The sequence below is a fragment of the Talpa occidentalis genome, unplaced genomic scaffold (genome assembly GCF_014898055.3).
Source record: "Talpa occidentalis isolate TD23 unplaced genomic scaffold, MPIMG_talOcc4v2.1 talOcc4.951, whole genome shotgun sequence".
Taxonomy (NCBI): Eukaryota; Metazoa; Chordata; class Mammalia; order Eulipotyphla; family Talpidae; genus Talpa; species Talpa occidentalis.
The window spans coordinates 546-24925 of NW_023605363.1; the positions used below are offsets into that span (position 1 = coordinate 546).

Consider the following 24380-nt stretch of genomic DNA (forward strand, 5'->3'; position numbering starts at 1 on the left):
CCCCCCCTCAGTGCACCTGCTCCTCTGCGGGGGCGGGGTCCGCCGCCCCCAAGACGCAGCATCCACGCGCTTGCCCGCGGCACACACACATACCCACACGCACACACAACAAGGCCCGCACGCACAACACACACACCACACACACACACACATAGGGCCCGCTCGGGGCGGGCGGCCGGCGCAGCCCAGCACCCCGGGCCTTGGAGCTGGCGGGCAGCTCGCACCACCCCTGCCTCCACAGGCTGGCGTGGCCCGCCTCGCTGCTCGGCCTCTGACAGCCCAGGCGCCGGCAGGCGCGCGTCCCCGACCCGGCCAGCGGCCCCGCAGGGCCCGAATGGACGCTGGCCGCCGCAGCTACAAGCGGCCCCCTCCTCGCCGGCCTGGGGTCGCCTGGCCCAGGGCACGGCCTGCCCCAGCCAGCGGACGCCAGCCCCCGTGGCCCTGCTGGGGCCGACCGGGTACGCGGGGACCGGGACGCCCGTGGGTACTGCGGGCGGGCGCCCAAACACCTGCGGGCTGGCGGGGGCCGCCAGGCCCAGGATTCAAGATGGCGGGCCGGGCCCCAGGCCCCCACTCAGGCTGGGGCCCTTGGGGGCGGGCTGGAGCGCCAGTCAGCCTGAGGTCCCCAGGGAGGGAAGGGGAGGGCAAGGAGGGGAGGGGAGGGAGGGAGGGGAGGGGAGGGGGCGGCGCGGGGGGCGGCGCGGGGGCGGGCCGGGCCGGGCCTTGGGGGCAAAGGAAGGCCCAGCAGGCAGCTGTGGGTGTGGGGGCTCGGGGCGGGCCGGGGCGGGGGCGTGGCCTGGGGCCGCCCCAACCGGGGGCTCCTCCTGCCCTGCCAACCCCGTGGCAGTGGCAGAGGCAGAGGCAGAAGCAGAGGCGAGGTGGCCAGGGGGGGGCGAGCCGGGCCCAGGGCCGCAGAGCCCAGGGAAGCGTTCCCCAAGCCAGCGCCGCAGCGCCCTGGGGGCCGCGTCTGGCTCGGCGGCGGCGGCGGCGGCGGCCGGCGGCTGGCAGCCGGTGGCCGGGCCGGGCCTTGCGGGGCCGGACGGGGCCGCGCGGGTCCGCGCCGGGGCCGGTGTGGGGCGCGCCAGGGGAGCGGCGCGCGGGACCCCGGGCTCCCAGCCGCGCCGGGGATGCGGGCGGCAGCTTCTTGGGGAGCGCCGGGGCGGCTGCTGGCGTCTACGGCCATACCACCCTGAACGCGCCCGATCTCGTCTGATCTCGGAAGCTAAGCAGGGTCGGGCCTGGTTAGTACTTGGATGGGAGACCGCCTGGAATACCGGGTGCTGTAGGCTTTTGCGGGCTCGTCCCCCGGCCCTCTTGTCCCCTTTTGGGCCTGCGCCGGGCCCGCCGCAGCCCCTTCCTTGCCTGGCCTCCGACGCACTGGCGCCCGGGCCTGGCTCTCGGGGAGGGGCTGCCGGCCCTGCCCTTCCTTCGGGGCCTGTGGTCCTTTGGCTTCCCGGGCGGGAAGGCCGACTCCATCCTGGCTGCCTTCAGTGCGTCCGCCCCGTGGTCGTGGTCGTCGTCGTCTTCGTCGGGGTCATGGGCTCGCCTCCGTGTGTGCCCACACCCCTGTCTCCCGCCTTCGGTCTCGGCAGGGGCCGGCCGGGGCATCGCCGGCGAGATGGCCCTCGGCCCCTCGGCCCCTGGGCCCTTTGCTGTCGGCCTTCCGCCGGACCCCGGGGCCTCTGCCGCTGGCCTGCGCCGGGGCTCCACCCACTCCCACAGGCCCCGGGCCCCTCCTGCCTGGGCCCCTGCCTGCCAGCCCGGCTGACCACGACGCCCACCCCCCCCTCAGTGCACCTGCTCCTCTGCGGGGGCGGGGGTCCCGCCGCCCCCAAGACGCAGCATCCACGCGCTTGCCCGCGGGCACACACACATACGCACACGCAACACAACACAGGCCGCACGCACACACAACACACACACACACACACACACACACATAGGGCCCGCTCGGGGCGGGCGGCCGGCGCCCAGCCCACCCCGGGCCTTGGAGCTGGCGGGCAGCTCGGCACCCACCCTGCCTCCACAGGCTGGCGTGGCCCGCCTCGCTGCTCGGCCTCTGACAGCCCAGGCGCCGGCAGGCGCGCGTCCCGACCCGGCCAGCGGCCCCGCAGGGCCCGAATGGACGCTGGCCGCCGCAGCTACAAGCGGCCCCCTCCTCGCCGGCCTGGGGTCGCCTGGCCCAGGGCACGGCCTGCCCCCAGCCAGCGGACGCCAGCCCCGTGGCCCTGCTGGGGCCGACCCGGGTACCGGGACGCCCGTGGGTACTGCGGGCGGGCGCCCAAACACCTGCGGGCTGGCGGGGGCCGCAGGCCCCAGGATTCAAGATGGCGGGCCGGGCCCAGGCCCCCACTCAGGCTGGGGCCCTTGGGGGCCGGGCTGGAGCGCCAGTCAGCCTGAGGTCCCCAGGGAGGGAAGGGGAGGGCAAGGGAGGGGGGGAGGGGAGGGGAGGGAGGGGAGGGGGGGGCGCGGGGCGGGCGCGGGGGGCGGGCCGGGCCGGGCCTTGGGGGCAAAGGAAGGCCCAGCAGGCAGCTGTGGGTGTGGGGGCTCGGGGCGGGCCGGGGCGGGGGCGTGGCCTGGGGCCGCCCCAACCGGGGGCTCCTCCTGCCCTGCCAACCCCGTGGCAGTGGCAGAGGCAGAGGCAGAAGCAGAGGCGAGGTGGCCAGGTGGGGCGAGCCGGGCCCAGGGCCGCAGAGCCCAGGGAAGCGTTCCCCAAGCCAGCGCCGCAGCGCCCTGGGGGCCGCGTCTGGCTCGGCGGCGCGGCGGCGCGGCGGCCGGCGGCTGGCAGCCGGTGGCCGGGCCGGGCCTTGCGGGGCCGGACGGGGCCGCGCGGGTCCGCGCCGGGGCCGGTGTGGGGCGCGCGCCAGGGGAGCGGCGCGCGGGACCCCGGGCTCCCAGCCGCGCCGGGGATGCGGGCGGCAGCTTCTTGGGGAGCGCCGGGGCGGCTGCTGGCGTCTACGGCCATACCACCCTGAACGCGCCCGATCTCGTCTGATCTCGGAAGCTAAGCAGGGTCGGGCCTGGTTAGTACTTGGATGGGAGACCGCCTGGGAATACCGGGTGCTGTAGGCTTTTGCGGGCTCGTCCCCCGGCCCCTCTTGTCCCCTTTTGGGCCTGCGCCGGGCCCGCCGCAGCCCCTTCCTTGCCTGGCCTCCGACGCACTGGCGCCCGGGCCTGGCTCTCGGGGAGGGGCTGCCGGCCCCTGCCCTTCGGGGCCTGTGGTCCTTTGGCTTCCCGGGCGGGAAGGCCGACTCCATCCTGGCTGCCTTCAGTGCGTCCGCCCCGTGGTCGTGGTCGTCGTCGTCTTCGTCGGGGTCATGGGCTCGCCTCCGTGTGTGCCCACACCCCTGTCTCCCGCCTTCGGTCTCGGCAGGCCGGCCGGGGCATCGCCGGCGAGATGGCCCTCGGCCCCTCGGCCCCTGGGCCCTTTGCTGTCGGCCTTCCGCCGGACCCCGGGGCCTCTGCCGCTGGCCTGCGCCGGGGCTCCACCCACTCCCACAGGCCCCGGGCCCCTCCTGCCTGGGCCCCTGCCTGCCAGCCCGGCTGACCACGACGCCCACCCCCCCCTCAGTGCACCTGCTCCTCTGCGGGGGCGGGGTCCCGCCGCCCCCAAGACGCAGCATCCACGCGCTTGCCCGCGGGCACACACACATACCCACACGCACACACAACACAGGCCCGCACGCACACACACACACACACACACACACACACATAGGGCCCGCTCGGGGCGGGCGGCCGGCGCAGCCCAGCACCCCGGGCCTTGGAGCTGGCGGGCAGCTCGGCACCCACCCTGCCTCCACAGGCTGGCGTGGCCCGCCTCGCTGCTCGGCCTCTGACAGCCCAGGCGCCGGCAGGCGCGCGTCCCCGACCCGGCCAGCGGCCCCGCAGGGCCCGAATGGACGCTGGCCGCCGCAGCTACAAGCGGCCCCCTCCTCGCCGGCCTGGGGTCGCCTGGCCCAGGGCACGGCCTGCCCCCAGCCAGCGGACGCCAGCCCCGTGGCCCTGCTGGGGCCGACCCGGGTACCGGGGACGCCCGTGGGTACTGCGGGCGGGCGCCCAAACACCTGCGGGCTGGCGGGGGCCGCCAGGCCCCAGGATTCAAGATGGCGGGCCTGCGGCGCCCCCCAGGCCCCCACTCAGGCTGGGGCCCTTGGGGCCGGGCTGGAGCGCCAGTCAGCCTGAGGTCCCCAGGGAGGGAAGGGGAGGGCAAGGGAGGGGAGGGGAGGGGAGGGGAGGGAGGGGAGGGGCGGCGCGGGGGGGCGCGCGGGGGCGGGCCGGGCCGGGCCTTGGGGGCAAAGGAAGGCCCAGCAGGCAGCTGTGGGTGTGGGGGCTCGGGGCGGGCCGGGGCGGGGGCGTGGCCTGGGGCCGCCCCAACCGGGGGCTCCTCCTGCCCTGCCAACCCCGTGGCAGTGGCAGAGGCAGAGGCAGAAGCAGAGGCGAGGTGGCCAGGTGGGGGCGAGCCGGGCCCAGGGCCGCAGAGCCCAGGGAAGCGTTCCCCAAGCCAGCGCCGCAGCGCCCTGGGGGCCGCGTCTGGCTCGGCGGCGGCGGCGGCGGCGGCGCCGGCGGCTGGCAGCCGGTGGCCGGGCCGGGCCTTGCGGGGCCGGACGGGGCCGCGCGGGTCCGCGCCGGGGCCGGTGTGGGGCGCGCGCCAGGGGAGCGGCGCGCGGGACCCCGGGCTCCCAGCCGCGCCGGGGATGCGGGCGGCAGCTTCTTGGGGAGCGCCGGGGCGGCTGCTGGCGTCTACGGCCATACCACCCTGAACGCGCCCGATCTCGTCTGATCTCGGAAGCTAAGCAGGGTCGGGCCTGGTTAGTACTTGGATGGGAGACCGCCTGGGAATACCGGGTGCTGTAGGCTTTTGCGGGCTCGTCCCCCGGCCCCTCTTGTCCCCTTTTGGGCCTGCGCCGGGCCCGCCGCAGCCCCTTCCTTGCCTGGCCTCCGACGCACTGGCGCCCGGGCCTGGCTCTCGGGGAGGGGCTGCCGGCCCCTGCCCTTCGGGGCCTGTGGTCCTTTGGCTTCCCGGGCGGGAAGGCCGACTCCATCCTGGCTGCCTTCAGTGCGTCCGCCCCGTGGTCGTGGTCGTCGTCGTCTTCGTCGGGGTCATGGGCTCGCCTCCGTGTGTGCCCACACCCCTGTCTCCCGCCTTCGGTCTCGGCAGGCCGGCCGGGGCATCGCCGGCGAGATGGCCCTCGGCCCCTCGGCCCCTGGGCCCTTTGCTGTCGGCCTTCCGCCGGACCCCGGGGCCTCTGCCGCTGGCCTGCGCCGGGGCTCCACCCACTCCCACAGGCCCCGGGCCCCTCCTGCCTGGGCCCCTGCCTGCCAGCCCGGCTGACCACGACGCCCACCCCCCCCTCAGTGCACCTGCTCCTCTGCGGGGGCGGGGGTCCCGCCGCCCCCAAGACGCAGCATCCACGCGCTTGCCCGCGGGCACACACACATACCCACACGCACACACAACACAGGCCCGCACGCACACACACACACACACACACACACACACATAGGGCCCGCTCGGGGCGGGCGGCCGGCGCAGCCCAGCACCCCGGGCCTTGGAGCTGGCGGGCAGCTCGGCACCCACCCTGCCTCCACAGGCTGGCGTGGCCCGCCTCGCTGCTCGGCCTCTGACAGCCCAGGCGCCGGCAGGCGCGCGTCCCCGACCCGGCCAGCGGCCCCGCAGGGCCCGAATGGACGCTGTCCGCCGCAGCTACAAGCGGCCCCCTCCTCGCCGGCCTGGGGTCGCCTGGCCCAGGGCACGGCCTGCCCCCAGCCAGCGGACGCCAGCCCCCGTGGCCCTGCTGGGGCCGACCCGGGTACCGGGGACGCCCGTGGGTACTGCGGGCGGGCGCCCAAACACCTGCGGGCTGGCGGGGGCCGCCAGGCCCCAGGATTCAAGATGGCGGGCCGGGCCCCAGGCCCCCACTCAGGCTGGGGCCCTTGGGGGCCGGGCTGGAGCGCCAGTCAGCCTGAGGTCCCCAGGGAGGGAAGGGGAGGGCAAGGGAGGGGAGGGGAGGGGAGGGGAGGGGAGGGGGGGGGCGGCGGGGGGCGGCGCGGGGGCGGGCCGGGCCGGGCCTTGGGGGCAAAGGAAGGCCCAGCAGGCAGCTGTGGGTGTGGGGGCTCGGGGCGGGCCGGGGCGGGGGCGTGGCCTGGGGCCGCCCCAACCGGGGGCTCCTCCTGCCCTGCCAACCCCGTGGCAGTGGCAGAGGCAGAGGCAGAAGCAGAGGCGAGGTGGCCAGGTGGGGGCGAGCCGGGCCCAGGGCCGCAGAGCCCAGGGAAGCGTTCCCCAAGCCAGCGCCGCAGCGCCCTGGGGGCCGCGTCTGGCTCGGCGGCGGCGGCGGCGGCGGCGGCGGCGGCGGCTGGCAGCCGGTGGCCGGGCCGGGCCTTGCGGGGCCGGACGGGGCCGCGCGGGTCCGCGCCGGGGCCGGTGTGGGGCGCGCGCCAGGGGAGCGGCGCGCGGGACCCCGGGCTCCCAGCCGCGCCGGGGATGCGGGCGGCAGCTTCTTGGGGAGCGCCGGGGCGGCTGCTGGCGTCTACGGCCATACCACCCTGAACGCGCCCGATCTCGTCTGATCTCGGAAGCTAAGCAGGGTCGGGCCTGGTTAGTACTTGGATGGGAGACCGCCTGGGAATACCGGGTGCTGTAGGCTTTTGCGGGCTCGTCCCCCGGCCCCTCTTGTCCCCTTTTGGGCCTGCGCCGGGCCCGCCGCAGCCCCTTCCTTGCCTGGCCTCCGACGCACTGGCGCCCGGGCCTGGCTCTCGGGGAGGGGCTGCCGGCCCCTGCCCTTCGGGGCCTGTGGTCCTTTGGCTTCCCGGGCGGGAAGGCCGACTCCATCCTGGCTGCCTTCAGTGCGTCCGCCCCGTGGTCGTGGTCGTCGTCGTCTTCGTCGGGGTCATGGGCTCGCCTCCGTGTGTGCCCACACCCCTGTCTCCCGCCTTCGGTCTCGGCAGGCCGGCCGGGGCATCGCCGGCGAGATGGCCCTCGGCCCCTCGGCCCCTGGGCCCTTTGCTGTCGGCCTTCCGCCGGACCCCGGGGCCTCTGCCGCTGGCCTGCGCCGGGGCTCCACCCACTCCCACAGGCCCCGGGCCCCTCCTGCCTGGGCCCCTGCCTGCCAGCCCGGCTGACCACGACGCCCACCCCCCCCTCAGTGCACCTGCTCCTCTGCGGGGGCGGGGGTCCCGCCGCCCCCAAGACGCAGCATCCACGCGCTTGCCCGCGGGCACACACACATACCCACACGCACACACAACACAGGCCCGCACGCACACACACACACACACACACACACACACATAGGGCCCGCTCGGGGCGGGCGGCCGGCGCAGCCCAGCACCCCGGGCCTTGGAGCTGGCGGGCAGCTCGGCACCCACCCTGCCTCCACAGGCTGGCGTGGCCCGCCTCGCTGCTCGGCCTCTGACAGCCCAGGCGCCGGCAGGCGCGCGTCCCCGACCCGGCCAGCGGCCCCGCAGGGCCCGAATGGACGCTGGCCGCCGCAGCTACAAGCGGCCCCCTCCTCGCCGGCCTGGGGTCGCCTGGCCCAGGGCACGGCCTGCCCCCAGCCAGCGGACGCCAGCCCCCGTGGCCCTGCTGGGGCCGACCCGGGTACCGGGGACGCCCGTGGGTACTGCGGGCGGGCGCCCAAACACCTGCGGGCTGGCGGGGGCCGCCAGGCCCCAGGATTCAAGATGGCGGGCCGGGCCCCAGGCCCCCACTCAGGCTGGGGCCCTTGGGGGCCGGGCTGGAGCGCCAGTCAGCCTGAGGTCCCCAGGGAGGGAAGGGGAGGGCAAGGGAGGGGAGGGGAGGGGAGGGGAGGGGAGGGGGCGGCGCGGGGGGCGGCGCGGGGGCGGGCCGGGCCGGGCCTTGGGGGCAAAGGAAGGCCCAGCAGGCAGCTGTGGGTGTGGGGGCTCGGGGCGGGCCGGGGCGGGGGCGTGGCCTGGGGCCGCCCCAACCGGGGGCTCCTCCTGCCCTGCCAACCCCGTGGCAGTGGCAGAGGCAGAGGCAGAAGCAGAGGCGAGGTGGCCAGGTGGGGGCGAGCCGGGCCCAGGGCCGCAGAGCCCAGGGAAGCGTTCCCCAAGCCAGCGCCGCAGCGCCCTGGGGGCCGCGTCTGGCTCGGCGGCGGCGGCGGCGGCGGCCGGCGGCTGGCAGCCGGTGGCCGGGCCGGGCCTTGCGGGGCCGGACGGGGCCGCGCGGGTCCGCGCCGGGGCCGGTGTGGGGCGCGCGCCAGGGGAGCGGCGCGCGGGACCCCGGGCTCCCAGCCGCGCCGGGGATGCGGGCGGCAGCTTCTTGGGGAGCGCCGGGGCGGCTGCTGGCGTCTACGGCCATACCACCCTGAACGCGCCCGATCTCGTCTGATCTCGGAAGCTAAGCAGGGTCGGGCCTGGTTAGTACTTGGATGGGAGACCGCCTGGGAATACCGGGTGCTGTAGGCTTTTGCGGGCTCGTCCCCCGGCCCCTCTTGTCCCCTTTTGGGCCTGCGCCGGGCCCGCCGCAGCCCCTTCCTTGCCTGGCCTCCGACGCACTGGCGCCCGGGCCTGGCTCTCGGGGAGGGGCTGCCGGCCCCTGCCCTTCGGGGCCTGTGGTCCTTTGGCTTCCCGGGCGGGAAGGCCGACTCCATCCTGGCTGCCTTCAGTGCGTCCGCCCCGTGGTCGTGGTCGTCGTCGTCTTCGTCGGGGTCATGGGCTCGCCTCCGTGTGTGCCCACACCCCTGTCTCCCGCCTTCGGTCTCGGCAGGCCGGCCGGGGCATCGCCGGCGAGATGGCCCTCGGCCCCTCGGCCCCTGGGCCCTTTGCTGTCGGCCTTCCGCCGGACCCCGGGGCCTCTGCCGCTGGCCTGCGCCGGGGCTCCACCCACTCCCACAGGCCCCGGGCCCCTCCTGCCTGGGCCCCTGCCTGCCAGCCCGGCTGACCACGACGCCCACCCCCCCCTCAGTGCACCTGCTCCTCTGCGGGGGCGGGGGTCCCGCCGCCCCCAAGACGCAGCATCCACGCGCTTGCCCGCGGGCACACACACATACCCACACGCACACACAACACAGGCCCGCACGCACACACACACACACACACACACACACACACATAGGGCCCGCTCGGGGCGGGCGGCCGGCGCAGCCCAGCACCCCGGGCCTTGGAGCTGGCGGGCAGCTCGGCACCCACCCTGCCTCCACAGGCTGGCGTGGCCCGCCTCGCTGCTCGGCCTCTGACAGCCCAGGCGCCGGCAGGCGCGCGTCCCCGACCCGGCCAGCGGCCCCGCAGGGCCCGAATGGACGCTGGCCGCCGCAGCTACAAGCGGCCCCCTCCTCGCCGGCCTGGGGTCGCCTGGCCCAGGGCACGGCCTGCCCCCAGCCAGCGGACGCCAGCCCCCGTGGCCCTGCTGGGGCCGACCCGGGTACCGGGGACGCCCGTGGGTACTGCGGGCGGGCGCCCAAACACCTGCGGGCTGGCGGGGGCCGCCAGGCCCCAGGATTCAAGATGGCGGGCCGGGCCCCCAGGCCCCCACTCAGGCTGGGGCCCTTGGGGGCCGGGCTGGAGCGCCAGTCAGCCTGAGGTCCCCAGGGAGGGAAGGGGAGGGCAAGGGAGGGGAGGGGAGGGGAGGGGAGGGGAGGGGGGGCGGCGCGGGGGCGGCGCGGGGGCGGGCCGGGCCGGGCCTTGGGGGCAAAGGAAGGCCCAGCAGGCAGCTGTGGGTGTGGGGGCTCGGGGCGGGCCGGGGCGGGGGCGTGGCCTGGGGCCGCCCCAACCGGGGGCTCCTCCTGCCCTGCCAACCCCGTGGCAGTGGCAGAGGCAGAGGCAGAAGCAGAGGCGAGGTGGCCAGGTGGGGGCGAGCCGGGCCCAGGGCCGCAGAGCCCAGGGAAGCGTTCCCCAAGCCAGCGCCGCAGCGCCCTGGGGGCCGCGTCTGGCTCGGCGGCGGCGGCGGCGGCGGCCGGCGGCTGGCAGCCGGTGGCCGGGCCGGGCCTTGCGGGGCCGGACGGGGCCGCGCGGGTCCGCGCCGGGGCCGGTGTGGGGCGCGCGCCAGGGGAGCGGCGCGCGGGACCCCGGGCTCCCAGCCGCGCCGGGGATGCGGGCGGCAGCTTCTTGGGGAGCGCCGGGGCGGCTGCTGGCGTCTACGGCCATACCACCCTGAACGCGCCCGATCTCGTCTGATCTCGGAAGCTAAGCAGGGTCGGGCCTGGTTAGTACTTGGATGGGAGACCGCCTGGGAATACCGGGTGCTGTAGGCTTTTGCGGGCTCGTCCCCCGGCCCCTCTTGTCCCCTTTTGGGCCTGCGCCGGGCCCGCCGCAGCCCCTTCCTTGCCTGGCCTCCGACGCACTGGCGCCCGGGCCTGGCTCTCGGGGAGGGGCTGCCGGCCCCTGCCCTTCGGGGCCTGTGGTCCTTTGGCTTCCCGGGCGGGAAGGCCGACTCCATCCTGGCTGCCTTCAGTGCGTCCGCCCCGTGGTCGTGGTCGTCGTCGTCTTCGTCGGGGTCATGGGCTCGCCTCCGTGTGTGCCCACACCCCTGTCTCCCGCCTTCGGTCTCGGCAGGCCGGCCGGGGCATCGCCGGCGAGATGGCCCTCGGCCCCTCGGCCCCTGGGCCCTTTGCTGTCGGCCTTCCGCCGGACCCCGGGGCCTCTGCCGCTGGCCTGCGCCGGGGCTCCACCCACTCCCACAGGCCCCGGGCCCCTCCTGCCTGGGCCCCTGCCTGCCAGCCCGGCTGACCACGACGCCCACCCCCCCCTCAGTGCACCTGCTCCTCTGCGGGGGCGGGGGTCCCGCCGCCCCCAAGACGCAGCATCCACGCGCTTGCCCGCGGGCACACACACATACCCACACGCACACACAACACAGGCCCGCACGCACACACACACACACACACACACACACACACATAGGGCCCGCTCGGGGCGGGCGGCCGGCGCAGCCCAGCACCCCGGGCCTTGGAGCTGGCGGGCAGCTCGGCACCCACCCTGCCTCCACAGGCTGGCGTGGCCCGCCTCGCTGCTCGGCCTCTGACAGCCCAGGCGCCGGCAGGCGCGCGTCCCCGACCCGGCCAGCGGCCCCGCAGGGCCCGAATGGACGCTGGCCGCCGCAGCTACAAGCGGCCCCCTCCTCGCCGGCCTGGGGTCGCCTGGCCCAGGGCACGGCCTGCCCCCAGCCAGCGGACGCCAGCCCCCGTGGCCCTGCTGGGGCCGACCCGGGTACCGGGGACGCCCGTGGGTACTGCGGGCGGGCGCCCAAACACCTGCGGGCTGGCGGGGGCCGCCAGGCCCCAGGATTCAAGATGGCGGGCCGGGCCCCAGGCCCCCACTCAGGCTGGGGCCCTTGGGGGCCGGGCTGGAGCGCCAGTCAGCCTGAGGTCCCCAGGGAGGGAAGGGGAGGGCAAGGGAGGGGAGGGGAGGGGAGGGGAGGGGAGGGGGCGGCGCGGGGGGCGGCGCGGGGGCGGGCCGGGCCGGGCCTTGGGGGCAAAGGAAGGCCCAGCAGGCAGCTGTGGGTGTGGGGGCTCGGGGCGGGCCGGGGCGGGGGCGTGGCCTGGGGCCGCCCCAACCGGGGGCTCCTCCTGCCCTGCCAACCCCGTGGCAGTGGCAGAGGCAGAGGCAGAAGCAGAGGCGAGGTGGCCAGGTGGGGGCGAGCCGGGCCCAGGGCCGCAGAGCCCAGGGAAGCGTTCCCCAAGCCAGCGCCGCAGCGCCCTGGGGGCCGCGTCTGGCTCGGCGGCGGCGGCGGCGGCGGCCGGCGGCTGGCAGCCGGTGGCCGGGCCGGGCCTTGCGGGGCCGGACGGGGCCGCGCGGGTCCGCGCCGGGGCCGGTGTGGGGCGCGCGCCAGGGGAGCGGCGCGCGGGACCCCGGGCTCCCAGCCGCGCCGGGGATGCGGGCGGCAGCTTCTTGGGGAGCGCCGGGGCGGCTGCTGGCGTCTACGGCCATACCACCCTGAACGCGCCCGATCTCGTCTGATCTCGGAAGCTAAGCAGGGTCGGGCCTGGTTAGTACTTGGATGGGAGACCGCCTGGGAATACCGGGTGCTGTAGGCTTTTGCGGGCTCGTCCCCCGGCCCCTCTTGTCCCCTTTTGGGCCTGCGCCGGGCCCGCCGCAGCCCCTTCCTTGCCTGGCCTCCGACGCACTGGCGCCCGGGCCTGGCTCTCGGGGAGGGGCTGCCGGCCCCTGCCCTTCGGGGCCTGTGGTCCTTTGGCTTCCCGGGCGGGAAGGCCGACTCCATCCTGGCTGCCTTCAGTGCGTCCGCCCCGTGGTCGTGGTCGTCGTCGTCTTCGTCGGGGTCATGGGCTCGCCTCCGTGTGTGCCCACACCCCTGTCTCCCGCCTTCGGTCTCGGCAGGCCGGCCGGGGCATCGCCGGCGAGATGGCCCTCGGCCCCTCGGCCCCTGGGCCCTTTGCTGTCGGCCTTCCGCCGGACCCCGGGGCCTCTGCCGCTGGCCTGCGCCGGGGCTCCACCCACTCCCACAGGCCCCGGGCCCCTCCTGCCTGGGCCCCTGCCTGCCAGCCCGGCTGACCACGACGCCCACCCCCCCCTCAGTGCACCTGCTCCTCTGCGGGGGCGGGGGTCCCGCCGCCCCCAAGACGCAGCATCCACGCGCTTGCCCGCGGGCACACACACATACCCACACGCACACACAACACAGGCCCGCACGCACACACACACACACACACACACACACACACATAGGGCCCGCTCGGGGCGGGCGGCCGGCGCAGCCCAGCACCCCGGGCCTTGGAGCTGGCGGGCAGCTCGGCACCCACCCTGCCTCCACAGGCTGGCGTGGCCCGCCTCGCTGCTCGGCCTCTGACAGCCCAGGCGCCGGCAGGCGCGCGTCCCCGACCCGGCCAGCGGCCCCGCAGGGCCCGAATGGACGCTGGCCGCCGCAGCTACAAGCGGCCCCCTCCTCGCCGGCCTGGGGTCGCCTGGCCCAGGGCACGGCCTGCCCCCAGCCAGCGGACGCCAGCCCCCGTGGCCCTGCTGGGGCCGACCCGGGTACCGGGGACGCCCGTGGGTACTGCGGGCGGGCGCCCAAACACCTGCGGGCTGGCGGGGGCCGCCAGGCCCCAGGATTCAAGATGGCGGGCCGGGCCCCAGGCCCCCACTCAGGCTGGGGCCCTTGGGGGCCGGGCTGGAGCGCCAGTCAGCCTGAGGTCCCCAGGGAGGGAAGGGGAGGGCAAGGGAGGGGAGGGGAGGGGGGGAGGGGAGGGGAGGGGGCGGCGCGGGGGGCGGCGCGGGGGCGGGCCGGGCCGGGCCTTGGGGGCAAAGGAAGGCCCAGCAGGCAGCTGTGGGTGTGGGGGCTCGGGGCGGGCCGGGGCGGGGGCGTGGCCTGGGGCCGCCCCAACCGGGGGCTCCTCCTGCCCTGCCAACCCCGTGGCAGTGGCAGAGGCAGAGGCAGAAGCAGAGGCGAGGTGGCCAGGTGGGGGCGAGCCGGGCCCAGGGCCGCAGAGCCCAGGGAAGCGTTCCCCAAGCCAGCGCCGCAGCGCCCTGGGGGCCGCGTCTGGCTCGGCGGCGGCGGCGGCGGCGGCCGGCGGCTGGCAGCCGGTGGCCGGGCCGGGCCTTGCGGGGCCGGACGGGGCCGCGCGGGTCCGCGCCGGGGCCGGTGTGGGGCGCGCGCCAGGGGAGCGGCGCGCGGGACCCCGGGCTCCCAGCCGCGCCGGGGATGCGGGCGGCAGCTTCTTGGGGAGCGCCGGGGCGGCTGCTGGCGTCTACGGCCATACCACCCTGAACGCGCCCGATCTCGTCTGATCTCGGAAGCTAAGCAGGGTCGGGCCTGGTTAGTACTTGGATGGGAGACCGCCTGGGAATACCGGGTGCTGTAGGCTTTTGCGGGCTCGTCCCCCGGCCCCTCTTGTCCCCTTTTGGGCCTGCGCCGGGCCCGCCGCAGCCCCTTCCTTGCCTGGCCTCCGACGCACTGGCGCCCGGGCCTGGCTCTCGGGGAGGGGCTGCCGGCCCCTGCCCTTCGGGGCCTGTGGTCCTTTGGCTTCCCGGGCGGGAAGGCCGACTCCATCCTGGCTGCCTTCAGTGCGTCCGCCCCGTGGTCGTGGTCGTCGTCGTCTTCGTCGGGGTCATGGGCTCGCCTCCGTGTGTGCCCACACCCCTGTCTCCCGCCTTCGGTCTCGGCAGGCCGGCCGGGGCATCGCCGGCGAGATGGCCCTCGGCCCCTCGGCCCCTGGGCCCTTTGCTGTCGGCCTTCCGCCGGACCCCGGGGCCTCTGCCGCTGGCCTGCGCCGGGGCTCCACCCACTCCCACAGGCCCCGGGCCCCTCCTGCCTGGGCCCCTGCCTGCCAGCCCGGCTGACCACGACGCCCACCCCCCCCTCAGTGCACCTGCTCCTCTGCGGGGGCGGGGGTCCCGCCGCCCCCAAGACGCAGCATCCACGCGCTTGCCCGCGGGCACACACACATACCCACACGCACACACAACACAGGCCCGCACGCACACACACACACACACACACACACACACACATAGGGCCCGCTCGGGGCGGGCGGCCGGCGCAGCCCAGCACCCCGGGCCTTGGAGCTGGCGGGCAGCTCGGCACCCACCCTGCCTCCACAGGCTGGCGTGGCCCGCCTCGCTGCTCGGCCTCTGACAGCCCAGGCGCCGGCAGGCGCGCGTCCCCGACCCGGCCAGCGGCCCCGCAGGGCCCGAATGGACGCTGGCCGCCGCAGCTACAAGCGGCCCCCTCCTCGCCGGCCTGGGGTCGCCTGGCCCAGGGCACGGCCTGCCCCCAGCCAGCGGACGCCAGCCCCCGTGGCCCTGCTGGGGCCGACCCGGGTACCGGGGACGCCCGTGGGTACTGCGGGCGGGCGCCCAAACACCTGCGGGCTGGCGGGGGCCGCCAGGCCCCAGGATTCAAGATGGCGGGCCGGGCCGGGCCCAGGCCCCCACTCAGGCTGGGGCCCTTGGGGGCCGGGCTGGAGCGCCAGTCAGCCTGAGGTCCCCAGGGAGGGAAGGGGAGGGCAAGGGAGGGGGGGAGGGGAGGGGAGGGGAGGGGGGGAGGGGGCGGCGCGGGGGCGGCGCGGGGGCGGGCCGGGCCGGGCCTTGGGGGCAAAGGAAGGCCCAGCAGGCAGCTGTGGGTGTGGGGGCTCGGGGCGGGCCGGGGCGGGGGCGTGGCCTGGGGCCGCCCCAACCGGGGGCTCCTCCTGCCCTGCCAACCCCGTGGCAGTGGCAGAGGCAGAGGCAGAAGCAGAGGCGAGGTGGCCAGGTGGGGGCGAGCCGGGCCCAGGGCCGCAGAGCCCAGGGAAGCGTTCCCCAAGCCAGCGCCGCAGCGCCCTGGGGGCCGCGTCTGGCTCGGCGGCGGCGGCGGCGGCGGCCGGCGGCTGGCAGCCGGTGGCCGGGCCGGGCCTTGCGGGGCCGGACGGGGCCGCGCGGGTCCGCGCCGGGGCCGGTGTGGGGCGCGCGCCAGGGGAGCGGCGCGCGGGACCCCGGGCTCCCAGCCGCGCCGGGGATGCGGGCGGCAGCTTCTTGGGGAGCGCCGGGGCGGCTGCTGGCGTCTACGGCCATACCACCCTGAACGCGCCCGATCTCGTCTGATCTCGGAAGCTAAGCAGGGTCGGGCCTGGTTAGTACTTGGATGGGAGACCGCCTGGGAATACCGGGTGCTGTAGGCTTTTGCGGGCTCGTCCCCCGGCCCCTCTTGTCCCCTTTTGGGCCTGCGCCGGGCCCGCCGCAGCCCCTTCCTTGCCTGGCCTCCGACGCACTGGCGCCCGGGCCTGGCTCTCGGGGAGGGGCTGCCGGCCCCTGCCCTTCGGGGCCTGTGGTCCTTTGGCTTCCCGGGCGGGAAGGCCGACTCCATCCTGGCTGCCTTCAGTGCGTCCGCCCCGTGGTCGTGGTCGTCGTCGTCTTCGTCGGGGTCATGGGCTCGCCTCCGTGTGTGCCCACACCCCTGTCTCCCGCCTTCGGTCTCGGCAGGCCGGCCGGGGCATCGCCGGCGAGATGGCCCTCGGCCCCTCGGCCCCTGGGCCCTTTGCTGTCGGCCTTCCGCCGGACCCCGGGGCCTCTGCCGCTGGCCTGCGCCGGGGCTCCACCCACTCCCACAGGCCCCGGGCCCCTCCTGCCTGGGCCCCTGCCTGCCAGCCCGGCTGACCACGACGCCCACCCCCCCCTCAGTGCACCTGCTCCTCTGCGGGGGCGGGGGTCCCGCCGCCCCCAAGACGCAGCATCCACGCGCTTGCCCGCGGGCACACACACATACGCACACGCACACACAACACAGGCCCGCACGCACACACACACACACACACACACACACACATAGGGCCCGCTCGGGGCGGGCGGCCGGCGCAGCCCAGCACCCCGGGCCTTGGAGCTGGCGGGCAGCTCGGCACCCACCCTGCCTCCACAGGCTGGCGTGGCCCGCCTCGCTGCTCGGCCTCTGACAGCCCAGGCGCCGGCAGGCGCGCGTCCCCGACCCGGCCAGCGGCCCCGCAGGGCCCGAATGGACGCTGGCCGCCGCAGCTACAAGCGGCCCCCTCCTCGCCGGCCTGGGGTCGCCTGGCCCAGGGCACGGCCTGCCCCCAGCCAGCGGACGCCAGCCCCCGTGGCCCTGCTGGGGCCGACCCGGGTACCGGGGACGCCCGTGGGTACTGCGGGCGGGCGCCCAAACACCTGCGGGCTGGCGGGGGCCGCCAGGCCCCAGGATTCAAGATGGCGGGCCGGGCCCCAGGCCCCCACTCAGGCTGGGGCCCTTGGGGGCCGGGCTGGAGCGCCAGTCAGCCTGAGGTCCCCAGGGAGGGAAGGGGAGGGCAAGGGAGGGGAGGGGAGGGGAGGGGGGAGGGAGGGGGCGGCGCGGGGGGCGGCGCGGGGGCGGGCCGGGCCGGGCCTTGGGGGCAAAGGAAGGCCCAGCAGGCAGCTGTGGGTGTGGGGGCTCGGGGCGGGCCGGGGCGGGGGCGTGGCCTGGGGCCGCCCCAACCGGGGGCTCCTCCTGCCCTGCCAACCCCGTGGCAGAGGCAGAGGCAGAAGCAGAGGCGAGGTGGCCAGGTGGGGGCGAGCCGGGCCCAGGGCCGCAGAGCCCAGGGAAGCGTTCCCCAAGCCAGCGCCGCAGCGCCCTGGGGGCCGCGTCTGGCTCGGCGGCGGCGGCGGCGGCGGCCGGCGGCTGGCAGCCGGTGGCCGGGCCGGGCCTTGCGGGGCCGGACGGGGCCGCGCGGGTCCGCGCCGGGGCCGGTGTGGGGCGCGCGCCAGGGGAGCGGCGCGCGGGACCCCGGGCTCCCAGCCGCGCCGGGGATGCGGGCGGCAGCTTCTTGGGGAGCGCCGGGGCGGCTGCTGGCGTCTACGGCCATACCACCCTGAACGCGCCCGATCTCGTCTGATCTCGGAAGCTAAGCAGGGTCGGGCCTGGTTAGTACTTGGATGGGAGACCGCCTGGGAATACCGGGTGCTGTAGGCTTTTGCGGGCTCGTCCCCCGGCCCCTCTTGTCCCCTTTTGGGCCTGCGCCGGGCCCGCCGCAGCCCCTTCCTTGCCTGGCCTCCGACGCACTGGCGCCCGGGCCTGGCTCTCGGGGAGGGGCTGCCGGCCCCTGCCCTTCGGGGCCTGTGGTCCTTTGGCTTCCCGGGCGGGAAGGCCGACTCCATCCTGGCTGCCTTCAGTGCGTCCGCCCCGTGGTCGTGGTCGTCGTCGTCTTCGTCGGGGTCATGGGCTCGCCTCCGTGTGTGCCCACACCCCTGTCTCCCGCCTTCGGTCTCGGCAGGCCGGCCGGGGCATCGCCGGCGAGATGGCCCTCGGCCCCTCGGCCCCTGGGCCCTTTGCTGTCGGCCTTCCGCCGGACCCCGGGGCCTCTGCCGCTGGCCTGCGCCGGGGCTCCACCCACTCCCACAGGCCCCGGGCCCCTCCTGCCTGGGCCCCTGCCTGCCAGCCCGGCTGACCACGACGCCCACCCCCCCCCTCAGTGCACCTGCTCCTCTGCGGGGGCGGGGGTCCCGCCGCCCCCAAGACGCAGCATCCACGCGCTTGCCCGCGGGCACACACACATACCCACACGCACACACAACACAGGCCCGCACGCACACACACACACACACACACACACACACACATAGGGCCCGCTCGGGGCGGGCGGCCGGCGCAGCCCAGCACCCCGGGCCTTGGAGCTGGCGGGCAGCTCGGCACCCACCCTGCCTCCACAGGCTGGCGTGGCCCGCCTCGCTGCTCGGCCTCTGACAGCCCAGGCGCCGGCAGGCGCGCGTCCCCGACCCGGCCAGCGGCCCCGCAGGGCCCGAATGGACGCTGGCCGCCGCAGCTACAAGCGGCCCCCTCCTCGCCGGCCTGGGGTCGCCTGGCCCAGGGCACGGCCTGCCCCCAGCCAGCGGACGCCAGCCCCCGTGGCCCTGCTGGGGCCGACCCGGGTACCGGGGACGCCCGTGGGTACTGCGGGCGGGCGCCCAAACACCTGCGGGCTGGCGGGGGCCGCCAGGCCCCAGGATTCAAGATGGCGGGCCGGGCCCCAGGCCCCCACTCAGGCTGGGGCCCTTGGGGGCCGGGCTGGAGCGCCAGTCAGCCTGAGGTCCCCAGGGAGGGAAGGGGAGGGCAAGGGAGGGGAGGGGAGGGGAGGGGAGGGGAGGGGGCGGCGCGGGGGGCGGCGCGGGGGCGGGCCGGGCCGGGCCTTGGGGGCAAAGGAAGGCCCAGCAGGCAGCTGTGGGTGTGGGGGCTCGGGGCGGGCCGGGGCGGGGGCGTGGCCTGGGGCCGCCCCAACCGGGGGCTCCTCCTGCCCTGCCAACCCCGTGGCAGTGGCAGAGGCAGAGGCAGAAGCAGAGGCGAGGTGGCCAGGTGGGGGCGAGCCGGGCCCAGGGCCGCAGAGCCCAGGGAAGCGTTCCCCAAGCCAGCGCCGCAGCGCCCTGGGGGCCGCGTCTGGCTCGGCGGCGGCGGCGGCGGCGGCCGGCGGCTGGCAGCCGGTGGCCGGGCCGGGCCTTGCGGGGCCGGACGGGGCCGCGCGGGTCCGCGCCGGGGCCGGTGTGGGGCGCGCGCCAGGGGAGCGGCGCGCGGGACCCCGGGCTCCCAGCCGCGCCGGGGATGCGGGCGGCAGCTTCTTGGGGAGCGCCGGGGCGGCTGCTGGCGTCTACGGCCATACCACCCTGAACGCGCCCGATCTCGTCTGATCTCGGAAGCTAAGCAGGGTCGGGCCTGGTTAGTACTTGGATGGGAGACCGCCTGGGAATACCGGGTGCTGTAGGCTTTTGCGGGCTCGTCCCCTCTTGTCCCCTTTTGGGCCTGCGCCGGGCCCGCCGCAGCCCCTTCCTTGCCTGGCCTCCGACGCACTGGCGCCCGGGCCTGGCTCTCGGGGAGGGGCTGCCGGCCCCTGCCCTTCGGGGCCTGTGGTCCTTTGGCTTCCCGGGCGGGAAGGCCGACTCCATCCTGGCTGCCTTCAGTGCGTCCGCCCCGTGGTCGTGGTCGTCGTCGTCTTCGTCGGGGTCATGGGCTCGCCTCCGTGTGTGCCCACACCCCTGTCTCCCGCCTTCGGTCTCGGCAGGCCGGCCGGGGCATCGCCGGCGAGATGGCCCTCGGCCCCTCGGCCCCTGGGCCCTTTGCTGTCGGCCTTCCGCCGGACCCCGGGGCCTCTGCCGCTGGCCTGCGCCGGGGCTCCACCCACTCCCACAGGCCCCGGGCCCCTCCTGCCTGGGCCCCTGCCTGCCAGCCCGGCTGACCACGACGCCCACCCCCCCCCTCAGTGCACCTGCTCCTCTGCGGGGGCGGGGGTCCCGCCGCCCCAAGACGCAGCATCCACGCGCTTGCCCGCGGGCACACACACATACCCACACGCACACACAACACAGGCCCGCACGCACACACACACACACACACACACACACACACATAGGGCCCGCTCGGGGCGGGCGGCCGGCGCAGCCCAGCACCCCGGGCCTTGGAGCTGGCGGGCAGCTCGGCACCCACCCTGCCTCCACAGGCTGGCGTGGCCCGCCTCGCTGCTCGGCCTCTGACAGCCCAGGCGCCGGCAGGCGCGCGTCCCCGACCCGGCCAGCGGCCCCGCAGGGCCCGAATGGACGCTGGCCGCCGCAGCTACAAGCGGCCCCCTCCTCGCCGGCCTGGGGTCGCCTGGCCCAGGGCACGGCCTGCCCCCAGCCAGCGGACGCCAGCCCCCGTGGCCCTGCTGGGGCCGACCCGGGTACCGGGGACGCCCGTGGGTACTGCGGGCGGGCGCCCAAACACCTGCGGGCTGGCGGGGGCCGCCAGGCCCCAGGATTCAAGATGGCGGGCCGGGCCCCAGGCCCCCACTCAGGCTGGGGCCCTTGGGGGCCGGGCTGGAGCGCCAGTCAGCCTGAGGTCCCCAGGGAGGGAAGGGGAGGGCAAGGGAGGGGAGGGAGGGGAGGGGAGGGGAGGGGAGGGGGCGGGCGCGGGGGGCGGCGCGGGGGCGGGCCGGGCCGGGCCTTGGGGGCAAAGGAAGGCCCAGCAGGCAGCTGTGGGTGTGGGGCTCGGGGCGGGCCGGGGCGGGGGCGTGGCCTGGGGCCGCCCCAACCGGGGGCTCCTCCTGCCCTGCCAACCCCGTGGCAGTGGCAGAGGCAGAGGCAGAAGCAGAGGCGAGGTGGCCAGGTGGGGGCGAGCCGGGCCCAGGGCCGCAGAGCCCAGGGAAGCGTTCCCCAAGCCAGCGCCGCAGCGCCCTGGGGGCCGCGTCTGGCTCGGCGGCGGCGGCGGCGGCGGCCGGCGGCTGGCAGCCGGTGGCCGGGCCGGGCCTTGCGGGGCCGGACGGGGCCGCGCGGGTCCGCGCCGGGGCCGGTGTGGGGCGCGCGCCAGGGGAGCGGCGCGCGGGACCCCGGGCTCCCAGCCGCGCCGGGGATGCGGGCGGCAGCTTCTTGGGGAGCGCCGGGGCGGCTGCTGGCGTCTACGGCCATACCACCCTGAACGCGCCCGATCTCGTCTGATCTCGGAAGCTAAGCAGGGTCGGGCCTGGTTAGTACTTGGATGGGAGACCGCCTGGGAATACCGGGTGCTGTAGGCTTTTGCGGGCTCGTCCCCCGGCCCCTCTTGTCCCCTTTTGGCCTGCGCCGGGCCCGCCGCAGCCCCTTCCTTGCCTGGCCTCCGACGCACTGGCGCCCGGGCCTGGCTCTCGGGGAGGGGCTGCCGGCCCCTGCCCTTCGGGCCTGTGGTCCTTTGGCTTCCCGGGCGGGAAGGCCGACTCCATCCTGGCTGCCTTCAGTGCGTCCGCCCCGTGGTCGTGGTCGTCGTCGTCTTCGTCGGGGTCATGGGCTCGCCTCCGTGTGTGCCCACACCCCTGTCTCCCGCCTTCGGTCTCGGCAGGCCGGCCGGGGCATCGCCGGCGAGATGGCCCTCGGCCCCTCGGCCCCTGGGCCCTTTGCTGTCGGCCTTCCGCCGGACCCCGGGGCCTCTGCCGCTGGCCTGCGCCGGGGCTCCACCCACTCCCACAGGCCCCGGGCCCCTCCTGCCTGGGCCCCTGCCTGCCAGCCCGGCTGACCACGACGCCCACCCCCCCCTCAGTGCACCTGCTCCTCTGCGGGGGCGGGGTCCCGCCGCCCCCAAGACGCAGCATCCACGCGCTTGCCCGCGGGCACACACACATACGCACACGCACACACAACACAGGCCCGCACGCACACACACACACACACACACACACACACACATAGGGCCCGCTCGGGGCGGGCGGCCGGCGCAGCCCAGCACCCCGGGCCTTGGAGCTGGCGGGCAGCTCGGCACCCACCCTGCCTCCACAGGCTGGCGTGGCCCGCCTCGCTGCTCGGCCTCTGACAGCCCAGGCGCCGGCAGGCGCGCGTCCCCGACCCGGCCAGCGGCCCCGCAGGGCCCGAATGGACGCTGGCCGCCGCAGCTACAAGCGGCCCCCTCCTCGCCGGCCTGGGGTCGCCTGGCCCAGGGCACGGCCTGCCCCCAGCCAGCGGACGCCAGCCCCCGTGGCCCTGCTGGGGCCGACCCGGGTACCGGGGACGCCCGTGGGTACTGCGGGCGGGCGCCCAAACACCTGCGGGCTGGCGGGGCCGCCAGGCCCCAGGATTCAAGATGGCGGGCCGGGCCCCAGGCCCCCACTCAGGCTGGGGCCCTTGGGGCCGGGCTGGAGCGCCAGTCAGCCTGAGGTCCCCAGGGAGGGAAGGGGAGGGCAAGGAGGGAGGGGAGGGAGGGAGGGGAGGGGGCGCGGGGGGCGGCGCGGGGGCGGGCCGGGCCGGGCCTTGGGGGCAAAGGAAGGCCCAGCAGGCAGCTGTGGGTGTGGGGGCTCGGGGCGGGCCGGGGCGGGGCGTGGCCTGGGGCCGCCCCAACCGGGGGCTCCTCCTGCCCTGCCAACCCCGTGGCAGTGGCAGAGGCAGAGGCAGAAGCAGAGGCGAGGTGGCCAGGTGGGGGCGAGCCGGGCCCAGGGCCGCAGAGCCCAGGGAAGCGTTCCCCAAGCCAGCGCCGCAGCGCCCTGGGGCCGCGTCTGGCTCGGCGGCGGCGGCGGCGGCGGCCGGCGGCTGGCAGCCGGTGGCCGGGCCGGGCCTTGCGGGGCCGGACGGGGCCGCGCGGGTCCGCGCCGGGGCCGGTGTGGGGCGCGCGCCAGGGGAGCGGCGCGCGGGACCCCGGGCTCCCAGCCGCGCCGGGGATGCGGGCGGCAGCTTCTTGGGGAGCGCCGGGCGGCGGCTGCTGGCGTCTACGGCCATACCACCCTGAACGCGCCCGATCTCGTCTGATCTCGGAAGCTAAGCAGGGTCGGGCCTGGTTAGTACTTGGATGGGAGACCGCCTGGGAATACCGGGTGCTGTAGGCTTTTGCGGGCTCGTCCCCCGCCCCTCTTGTCCCCTTTTGGGCCTGCGCCGGGCCCGCCGCAGCCCCTTCCTTGCCTGGCCTCCGACGCACTGGCGCCCGGGCCTGGCTCTCGGGGAGGGGCTGCCGGCCCCTGCCCTTCGGGGCCTGTGGTCCTTTGGCTTCCCGGGCGGGAAGGCCGACTCCATCCTGGCTGCCTTCAGTGCGTCCGCCCCGTGGTCGTGGTCGTCGTCGTCTTCGTCGGGGTCATGGGCTCGCCTCCGTGTGTGCCCACACCCCTGTCTCCCGCCTTCGGTCTCGGCAGGCCGGCGGGGCATCGCCGGCGAGATGGCCCTCGGCCCCTCGGCCCCTGGGCCCTTTGCTGTCGGCCTTCCGCCGGACCCCGGGGCCTCTGCCGCTGGCCTGCGCCGGGGCTCCACCCACTCCCACAGGCCCCGGCCCCTCCTGCCTGGGCCCCTGCCTGCCAGCCCGGCTGACCACGACGCCCACCCCCCCCTCAGTGCACCTGCTCCTCTGCGGGGGCGGGGTCCCGCCGCCCCCAAGACGCAGCATCCACGCGCTTGCCCGCGGGCACACACACATACGCACACGCACACACAACACAGGCCCGCACACACACACACACACACACACACATAGGGCCCGCTCGGGGCGGGCGGCCGGCGCAGCCCAGCACCCCGGGCCTTGGAGCTGGCGGGCAGCTCGGCACCCACCCTGCCTCCACAGGCTGGCGTGGCCCGCCTCGCTGCTCGGCCTCTGACAGCCCAGGCGCCGGCAGGCGCGCGTCCCCGACCCGGCCAGCGGCCCCGCAGGGCCCGAATGGACGCTGGCCGCCGCAGCTACAAGCGGCCCCCTCCTCGCCGGCCTGGGGTCGCCTGGCCCAGGGCACGGCCTGCCCCCAGCCAGCGGACGCCAGCCCCCGTGGCCCTGCTGGGGCCGACCCGGGTACCGGGGACGCCCGTGGGTACTGCGGGCGGGCGCCCAAACACCTGCGGGCTGGCGGGGCCGCCAGGCCCCAGGATTCAAGATGGCGGGCCGGGCCCAGGCCCCCACTCAGGCTGGGGCCCTTGGGGCCGGGCTGGAGCGCCAGTCAGCCTGAGGTCCCCAGGGAGGAAGGGGGAGGGCAAGGGAGGGGAGGGGAGGGGAGGGAGGAGGCGGCGCGGGGCGGCGCGGGGGCGGGCCGGCCGGGCCTTGGGGGCAAAGGAAGCCCAGCAGGCAGCTGTGGGTGTGGGGGCTCGGGGCGGGCCGGGGCGGGGGCGTGGCCTGGGGCCGCCCCAACCGGGGGCTCCTCCTGCCCTGCCAACCCCGTGGCAGTGGCAGAGGCAGAGGCAGAAGCAGAGGCGAGGTGGCCAGTGGGGGCGAGCCGGGCCCAGGGCCGCAGAGCCCAGGGAAGCGTTCCCCAAGCCAGCGCCGCAGCGCCCTGGGGGCCGCGTCTGGCTCGGCGGCGGCGGCGGCGCGCGGCCGGCGGCTGGCAGCCGGTGGCCGGGCCGGGCCTTGCGGGGCCGGACGGGCCGCGCGGGTCCGCGCCGGGCCGGTGTGGGGCGCGCGCCAGGGGAGCGGCGCGCGGACCCCGGGCTCCCAGCCGCGCCGGGATGCGGGCGGCAGCTTCTTGGGGAGCGCCGGGGCGGCTGCTGGCGTCTACGGCCATACCACCCTGAACGCGCCCGATCTCGTCTGATCTCGGAAGCTAAGCAGGGTCGGGCCTGGT

At 77.2% G+C, this 24380-nt stretch overlaps 13 non-coding genes across 13 annotated transcripts; all 13 read left to right on the top strand.

The window, feature by feature from the left end:
- The first annotated feature begins 1171 nt into the window (after positions 1–1171).
- LOC119237479 (5S ribosomal RNA) lies at positions 1172–1289 on the top strand. The gene has a single exon (XR_005123355.1). It is a non-coding gene; the product is annotated as a 5S ribosomal RNA (ribosomal RNA).
- Positions 1290–2953: 1664 nt separating this feature from the next.
- On the top strand, positions 2954–3072 carry LOC119237470 (5S ribosomal RNA). Its single transcript, XR_005123347.1, has one exon. It is a non-coding gene; the product is annotated as a 5S ribosomal RNA (ribosomal RNA).
- A 1669-nt stretch (positions 3073–4741) lies between these two features.
- On the top strand, positions 4742–4860 carry LOC119237480 (5S ribosomal RNA). The gene has a single exon (XR_005123356.1). It is a non-coding gene; the product is annotated as a 5S ribosomal RNA (ribosomal RNA).
- Positions 4861–6528: 1668 nt separating this feature from the next.
- Positions 6529–6647, top strand: LOC119237481 (5S ribosomal RNA). Its single transcript, XR_005123357.1, has one exon. It is a non-coding gene; the product is annotated as a 5S ribosomal RNA (ribosomal RNA).
- A 1661-nt stretch (positions 6648–8308) lies between these two features.
- Positions 8309–8427, top strand: LOC119237482 (5S ribosomal RNA). Its single transcript, XR_005123358.1, has one exon. It is a non-coding gene; the product is annotated as a 5S ribosomal RNA (ribosomal RNA).
- Positions 8428–10092: 1665 nt separating this feature from the next.
- LOC119237483 (5S ribosomal RNA) lies at positions 10093–10211 on the top strand. Its single transcript, XR_005123359.1, has one exon. It is a non-coding gene; the product is annotated as a 5S ribosomal RNA (ribosomal RNA).
- A 1663-nt stretch (positions 10212–11874) lies between these two features.
- Positions 11875–11993, top strand: LOC119237472 (5S ribosomal RNA). The gene has a single exon (XR_005123348.1). It is a non-coding gene; the product is annotated as a 5S ribosomal RNA (ribosomal RNA).
- Positions 11994–13659: 1666 nt separating this feature from the next.
- LOC119237473 (5S ribosomal RNA) lies at positions 13660–13778 on the top strand. The gene has a single exon (XR_005123349.1). It is a non-coding gene; the product is annotated as a 5S ribosomal RNA (ribosomal RNA).
- A 1672-nt stretch (positions 13779–15450) lies between these two features.
- LOC119237474 (5S ribosomal RNA) lies at positions 15451–15569 on the top strand. The gene has a single exon (XR_005123350.1). It is a non-coding gene; the product is annotated as a 5S ribosomal RNA (ribosomal RNA).
- Positions 15570–17225: 1656 nt separating this feature from the next.
- Positions 17226–17344, top strand: LOC119237475 (5S ribosomal RNA). Its single transcript, XR_005123351.1, has one exon. It is a non-coding gene; the product is annotated as a 5S ribosomal RNA (ribosomal RNA).
- Positions 17345–19008: 1664 nt separating this feature from the next.
- On the top strand, positions 19009–19127 carry LOC119237476 (5S ribosomal RNA). Its single transcript, XR_005123352.1, has one exon. It is a non-coding gene; the product is annotated as a 5S ribosomal RNA (ribosomal RNA).
- Positions 19128–20787: 1660 nt separating this feature from the next.
- On the top strand, positions 20788–20906 carry LOC119237477 (5S ribosomal RNA). The gene has a single exon (XR_005123353.1). It is a non-coding gene; the product is annotated as a 5S ribosomal RNA (ribosomal RNA).
- Positions 20907–22557: 1651 nt separating this feature from the next.
- LOC119237478 (5S ribosomal RNA) lies at positions 22558–22676 on the top strand. Its single transcript, XR_005123354.1, has one exon. It is a non-coding gene; the product is annotated as a 5S ribosomal RNA (ribosomal RNA).
- Positions 22677–24380: the final 1704 nt, after the last annotated feature.